Source organism: Gossypium hirsutum, chromosome A10 (genome assembly GCF_007990345.1).
Source record: "Gossypium hirsutum isolate 1008001.06 chromosome A10, Gossypium_hirsutum_v2.1, whole genome shotgun sequence".
Classification (NCBI taxonomy): domain Eukaryota; kingdom Viridiplantae; phylum Streptophyta; class Magnoliopsida; order Malvales; family Malvaceae; genus Gossypium; species Gossypium hirsutum.
The window spans coordinates 113,771,823-113,779,966 of record NC_053433.1 but is presented as its reverse complement, the minus strand read 5'-3'; the positions used below and the strand labels follow the sequence as shown (position 1 = coordinate 113,779,966).

The 8,144-nt window shown below is 38.8% G+C and overlaps 1 pseudogene; it reads left to right on the top strand.

Annotated features, from left to right (window-relative positions):
- The first annotated feature begins 220 nt into the window (after positions 1 to 220).
- Positions 221 to 4,704, top strand: LOC121208116 (uncharacterized; annotated as a pseudogene).
- The last annotated feature ends 3,440 nt before the right edge of the window (positions 4,705 to 8,144 follow it).

Sequence of the window (8,144 nt, the reverse complement as noted above, 5' to 3'; positions counted from 1 at the left end):
CATTACAACTTGGGCTGGTCTATCTCGTTTATTCCTTAACAGGTTTTTCCCTGCATCACGAGCGGTTGAGTTAAGAAGAGAAATCGTGGGCATAGGACAAAAAGGCGCAGAGACTCTATACGACTATTGGGAGCGATTTAAGAAGTTGTGTGCAAGTTGCCCACAACACGGTATAACGGAACAGTCTTTGCTCCAGTACTTTTATGAAGGCTTGAAACCCATGGAGATGAACATGGTAGATGCCGCGAGTGGAGGAGTGTTAGTCAACATGACTCCACAACAAGCAAGAGACTTAATCTCCACAATGGCTGCGAATTCCCAGAAATTTCGAGCCAATCCTGAACCCCCTAGAAGGGTTCACCAGCTAAGAATTCTACCATTGAATATAGACTTGATAGACTTACTAATATTGTGAATTCCCTTGTTACAGAAAAATCGAAACCAGCCCGAGTATGTGGAATATGTGCTACACCTGAACATACGACTGATGCGTGCCCTAGTCTGTGTGACGATTCTATGGCCCATTTAGATGCTGTGGGAAATTTTCCTGGGCCACCACAAAGACGATATGACCCTTACGCCAATACCTGCAACCCAGGATGGAGGGACCACCCTAATTTTAGTTATGGGGCTAATCCACGATATAACCAGCCATACCAAAATCGAGCCCCACAACAGTCGCAAGATTCAGGTAATTCTTTAGAAACTTTGGTCAATAAATTAGCAACTAATGTCCTTGATTTTCAACAGCAAACTCTCAATTTACAAAGAGAAATGAAAGGTTTTCAGTAGAAAATTGAAGCATCCATAAGGGAGTTGACCATATCAATTGAGAAATTAAACTCTCAAGGGAAACTGCCATCACAACCAGAACCAAACCCGAGGCAGAATGAGAATGTAGTAACGTTACGAAGCGGAAAAATCTTGGAACCAGTTCCTGGCAAGAATCTTGGTCAAGAAATCACCCAGGAAACTCCAGGAAACGACGAACAGATCCGAGTGAAACCCCCACTACCGAAAATCCAACCTCCATTCCCAGGACGATTAAATCAGTGTCGAAAAAGTAAGGAAGACAAGGAGATCCTCGAAACATTCAGGAATGTTGAGATCAACTTACCACTGTTAGATCCCATTAGACAGATTCCGCGGTATGCCAAGTTCCTCAAAGAACTTTGCACTAACAAACGAAAACTAACAGGTAATGAAAAGGTAAATGTTGGTGAGAATGTTTCCACAGTTCCACAGCGAAAAATGCGTGTTAAATGCAAAGATAAGGGTATGTTCGCTATTCTATGCAAAATTGGCCATTTGGGAATTAAAAAGGCTATGTGTGATCTAGGGGCCTCAATAAATGTAATGCCTTATTCTATTTATGAATCACTTAACGCGGGTTTTTTGACAAAGACAGGTGTTATTATTCAATTGGCAGACAGGTCTATTGTGCATCCCGAAGGAGTCCTCGAGGACATATTGGTAAAAGTTAATGAACTTATTTTCCCTGTAGATTTCTATGTAATTAAGATAGAGGAGGACAACACTACTGGATCTTCAGACCTCCTGTTGGGCCGACCCTTCCTTAGTACTGTTAGCACCAAGATCGATGTCCGAAGCGGCACTCTTACGATGGAATTTGATGGGGAGATTGTGAAATTCAATGTTTACGATGCCATTAGCCATCCAAGCGAAATCTTGAGCGTAAACCGCGTCGACCTGATTGACTCATTAGTGGACGAGACTTTTGAGTCAACTTATGAAGACAAATCTGAATATAGATATGATGATTATGAATTTGTTAAGACATTATTATCCCCATTAGAAACTAAACTTTTACCTTCTGTTGTGCAGGCTCCAGATTTGGAATTGAAACCACTTCCCGCGCATCTCAAGTATGCATTTTTAGGAAGAGGTAATTCCTTACCCATTATAATTTCAAATAAACTCTCTAAACCCGAGGAGGAAAGTTTGATCTAGGTACTAAAGAGTCATAAGGAGGCGATTGGCTGGATCATTGCTGACTTGAAGGGGATAAACCCTTTGACATGCACCCACAAGATTTACTTGGAGGAGAACACGAAACCAAGGAGAGAGGCACAAAGACGCTTAAACCCGAATATGATGGAGGTGGTGAAAAAAGAAATAATTAAGCTGCTGGATGCTGACATCATTTTCCCCATTTCTGACAGCAGATGGGTAAGTCCGGTACAAGTCGTGCCAAGAAAACGGGCGTGACAGTAAAGAAAAATGCTGAGGGCGACTTAGTACCAGTCCGAGTGCAGAACGGGTGGCGTGTCTACATCGATTACAGGAAGTTGAACGCTTATACTAGAAAAGATCATTTCCCTCTTCCTTTTATAGATCAAATGCTTGAACGTTTAGCTGGTAAAACTCACTTTTGTTGTCTTGATGGATATTCAGGTTTCTTCCAGATCCCTGTTGCGCCAGAAGACCAGGAAAAGACCATTTTTACATGCCCGTTCAGCACGTTTGCATACAGGAGGATGCCATTTGGACTTTGCAACGCACCAGCTACCTTCCAGAGATACATGATGAGTATATTTTCTGAATATGTAGAAAAAATTATTGAAGTTTTTATGGATGATTTTACCGTGTATGGAAACTGTTTTACTGAATGCCTTGAAAACCTTATGATAATTTTGAACAGGTGCATAGAATTTAATCTTGTCTTGAACTATGAAAAGTGTCATTTTATGGTAGACAAAGGTTTGATTCTAGGTCATATAGTCTCATCTAAGGGAATTGAGGTTGATAAGGCCAAAATTGACATTATAAATTCTTTTCCATATCCCTCTACTGTTAGAGAGATACGTTTTTTTCTTGGCCATGCAGGATTTTACAGGCGTTTTATAAAAAAACTTCTCAAAAATAGCTGAACCATTGGGCGAGCTGTTGCAGAAAGACAAAAAATTTGAGTTTGACTTAAAATGCAAGGAGGCTTTTGATACACTTAAGCAAAAGTTGGTAACCGCCCCTATAGTACAAGCACCAGACTGGAACTATCCCTTTGAAATTATGTGCGATGCAAGCGAACGTAGCGTGGGAGCCGTATTGGGACAAAAGATAGCGAAAGAGCCTCATGTCATCTGTTACGCCTCAAAGACCCTAGATGCTGCACAAAGCAACTACACAACCACAGAAAAAGAACTTTTAGCTATTATGTTTGCTTTAGATAAATTTCGATCATATTTACTGGGATCTAAGGTGATTATTTTTTCTGACCATGCAGCTCTTAGGTACTTAATCACAAAGAAGGAAGCAAAGCCAATGCTCATTAGGTGGATTTTACTGCTCCAAGAATTTGACATCGAGATTCGTGACAAAAAGGGGTGTGAAAACCTAGTGGCCGACCACTTGAGTAGGATAAAAACTTCATTTGATGATGATCCCATAAAGGATGAGTTCCCCGATGAAAGCTTATTCTCAACCGAGGCTTACTATCCGTGGTATACAGACATAGTTAATCTCTTAACCACGGGATCGCTGCCCACTGAGTTAGCTCAATCCGTAAAAAACAAGCTTAGACGCGAAGCTCAGAATTACATATGGGACGATCCATACTTGTGGAAACATTACTCAGATCAAATAATACGACGATGTGTTCCAGAAACCGAGGTAACCTCTATCCTTACTTTTTGTCACACAGAAGCTTGTGGAGGTCACTTTGGCCCTAAGCGGACAGCTCACAAGGTATTAGAGTGTGGGCTATATTGGCCTACAATCTTTCGCGACGCGTTTAACTTCTGTAAGTCTTACGATAAATGTCAACATACAGGTAATATCACTAGACGAAATCAAATGCCCCTATCCCCGATTCATGTATGTGAGATTTTTGATGTATGGGGCATTGATTTCATAGGCCCATTTATTTCTTCGTTTGGAAACGTATATATACTTCTTGCAGTAGACTATGTTTTTAAGTGGATAGAAGCAAAGCCTACCCGCAATGATAATGCTAATACTGTTGTGGAGTTTCTAAAACGAACTATTTTTTCTAGGTTTGGAACACCTCGAGCTTTGATCAATGATCGTGGTACCCACTTTTGCAACAAGGTCATGGAGGCACTATTATCAAAATATGGGGTTCATCATCGTATAGCAATAGCCTACCATCCCCAAACGAACGGCCTAGCAGAGGTTTCAAACAGGGATATCAAGTCAATTTTGGAAAAAATAGTTCGACCCAACCGTAAGGATTGGAGTCTTCGGCTCAATGACGCGCTTTGGGCCTATCGGATGGCGTATAAGGGACCAATTGGCATGACCCCGTATCGACTTGTTTTTGGCAAAGCATGTCATCTACCAGTAGAGTTGGAGCATAAAGCTTATTGGGCTATTCGACAATGTAACATGGAGTTAGAGCCCGCAGGGAAGGCAAGGAAATTAGACATTCAAGAATTGGAGGAAATTCGCAATGATGCCTACGAGAATGATCGAATTTATAAGGACAAAACAAAGATGTTTCATGACAAAAATATAGTTCAGAAGCATTTCTCAGTAGGACAAAGAGTTTTGCTTTATAACTCCGTATTAAAGCTATTCCCAGGTAAGTTTCGATCTCGGTGGCAAGGACCTTTTATTGTGACTGAAGTATTTACGAACGGCGCAGTTGAAATAGAGAGTGAAGAATCAGGAAAGCAGTTCACAATCAATGGTCAACGGCTGAAGCCATTTTACAAGAATTTCTAGGCCCACACGGTCGAGAAAATTCAGTTAGAGCCACCATAAAACCGTTCAAGCGTCGAGCTAACGACGTTAAACAAGAGCTTGTTGGGAGGCAACCCAATCTTTATTTTTATTTTTATTTATTATTTTTCTTTCTTTTATTTTATTATTTATTATTTTATTTTATTTTATTTTAGTTAAATATTAATAAATTTCTCTTCTTCCATCTAGGTGAAATGGAGCGAAAATACGAAAAAAAAAGACAGAAAGTGTGCACTAAAATACCATATCCCTGCTGCCAAACAGTCCTATTCCAGTCCTAGAATCCCTAAAACCTGCAGCCAAAACCCCTTTTCAACAAATAAAACCCCCAAACCTTACATTTTTTTTTCTTCTTTTCCCAAATTTCTCCATAACCGCCAACTCCTTTCTCCTCCACCACCCACCGCCGATTTCTCAGCCACCATGGTGAGAACCCGAAGCTGAACCGCCGTTGCCACGTCACCCACCTCGTCTCCACCTCTTGCCGTTTTGCCATCTTTTTCTCCACCGTGTGCGCCTACTGACGATAACTACATGGGGAGTTTTTCTAAACTTTTTTTCTCCACCTATTTGTTTTCGTTTTACTTTCACATCGAGGACTATGTGTTTTAAATGGGGGGAGGCATTCTTCGTTGTTATTATCTGCTATTTTTGCTGTCATATTGTTGTTGCTGCTGTTTTGTGCTCGTTTCGCCTATTTATTTTAAGAATATCCTACTGCTTTTCATGCCCAAGATTTTACCAGGAATTGCCTACTGTTTGACTTTCATGCATGATTCTTACCTTCTAAGGAAGTTATGATTTTTCCCATAATTGATTCCATCTCCATTGTTTTATTTTTATTAGGCTAAAAATAATTGTGATTAATAGGGTTAATTCTATCTTGCTTTTCATAAAATTGATCAAGTTAATATAAAGTGAACACTTAAAATGATTGCATGCTTAATTAATGTTCATGGCTATTAGGTGATTATTGAAACTTATTTTTGACACTTAAATTTTTTTCTTTCCTGAGTTCTCAAGAATTTTAAATATCGTTTAATTTTTAATAAATGTTTTCCATGGTTATGAGTACAACTTAGATCGTGACTGACTGAGTAATCAGGGTAGGGTGCTTAGGTTGTCATTCTACTTCGCGTCAAAAGGTTGTGTGACGTGACAAGTAAAACTCCGCTAGCCGAGGTTATGAGTATGGCTCAAATCGTGACTGACTGAGTAACCGGGGTAGGGTGCTTGGGTTGTCATTCTACTTCGCGTCAAAAAGTTGTGTGACGTGTTGGGTAAAACTCCGCTAACCGGAAATAAATAATTTTAGGAGTATGTTGGGCTGAGTAACCGGGGTGGGGTGCTTGGGTTGTCATCTCTCTTCGCGTCAAAAGGTTTAATATATTCCTAAGTAAATAAATAATAATAAAATTTAAAAAAATAAAAAAATCAAAAAAGGAAAAAAAAGAAGAAAAAAATAAGTACTAATAAAGTTGCACTTCGGGGACTAAAGGAAGAAATAATTAAGGTGTCTTAGTAGGTTTGGTAATTTACCTAAATGGCATAACTCAAGTCGATCTTAATTTTGTATGAAATAATTGGAATACTTTTTCTGTTTTACTTAAAGCAAGCTTAGAGGTCTCCTTATTTTTCATATGCGTTTTTAACTAATTTTTATGAAACTTTGGAGTGGTATTTCTTTTATGGCAGAATCTAGCTTTCACAGTCGATAGAAACCATACTTGAGGGCAAGCATGGGCTAAGTAGGGGGAATTTGATAATACTCTAAAATGACGTGTTTTTATATATTAATCATGTGTTTATTTTGAGCTTGAGCCTACTAATTTGAGCTATTTATGTCTTTTTATCTTTTAAGGACTAAATTGGAGGCGAAAAGTAAATTCAAGGGAAAAAGTGTCAATTTGGAGATTAAATGGGCCAATATGCAACGTGGGACAAATATGGTGCCAAAAGTGCGAACATGGAAGGCACAAGGACTTAAAAGCAAATAGAAGAGATTTTATTTTGGAAGACTCTATTTTATTTTATTCTATTAGGATAATTAATATTAAGATAATTATTAGGATTATTCAAATTTAGGATTTTATTTTAATTATCTTTGTTTATCTTTAATTAAATGTATTTATCTTTTTAGAATTTAAGTTCAATTAGACTATCTCCCTAGCACTATAAATAGGGGGTGAAGTGACTCTATTCAGGGGCATCTTTTTTCTGTAAACACTCTTTCCCAAAAGTCTTTTGTTCTTTCATATTTCTTTTCAATAAAATTTCTTTTTCCATATTTTTATTTATTTGCTTTCCCTCCATTATCATGAGCCACTAAAAAACCCTTCTAGCCAAAAGTTGTCAATATTTTCCCAAAAAGGGTTCTTGAGGCCTAGAATCCGTACTTAGCCTTCTCGCCAAGTATTCATCGTTTCACCGCACTACGGGCTGACGCTTCCGTCCATGGCCCTTAAGAAGTAAGCTTTTCAGCATATGCAAAGGCGGCCACTTTGTATGTTTTGGAAGGACTGCATAGTCGGTTCGTTAACTTACTACGTTAGAGGTTGGCGAGCCAAAGAGACAAAATGGCGTGGGATTCGCCATTGAGAAGCGTTGATCTAGCATAGATTACTGGCTAGAGTCAGGTTCCCTAAAAATCGCAAATCTAATCTTTGGAGCTGGTGGTTGCAGGCGTCGTCTTCCACTATAACTGGCTTACTTGAGTCGAGAAGGATCATCCAAAAGCCAATGATTGAGCCCAAGGCGGAATGAGACAACCGGAGGCTGGAACTTTCCCATAAGAATTTCTTTTCTCTTAAAACTCTCTTTATTATTTTTATTATTTTCGTAATCATAATTTCAGTAAACTTTAAATTCTATTTTTATTTTATTTTTGCTTCCAAAATCAATTCTTAAATTCTGTTTTTTATTTTTTTCCAGGAACACATGTTTTCTTGGGCACGATTCTGCCCAGGATTTCGAGAGACAAGCATTCGTATAATCCGGTCCCTGAGGATTCGACCCTACTTCTCCTTTACTATTTCTTTTTCATTATTTTACAGGGAATAGGATATTTTTAGTGCTCTCAACGATCGCATCACGTGCTGGGTTGCAATTTCTCGTTTGCTCAAATTAATCGAATGTCTCTTTAGAATTTCCTTCATGTTTTCTAAAAACTTTTTAAAACGAAGGAAATGTTCGATGTTCGACAATTTGGGGAATCGTGCCCTATCGTGTTGGGTGGCAATCTCTCGTTTGCGCAAAATAATCGAATATCCCTTTGGAATTTCATTCGTGTTTTCTAAAGCGAGGCAATGTTCAACGTTTGAAAATTCGAGGAATCGTGCCCTACTGTGCTGGGTTTCGATTCTTCGTTGGACTAAATAATTGAGCATCCTTCTGTAGTTCCCAAATCATGAATTCTTTGAAGT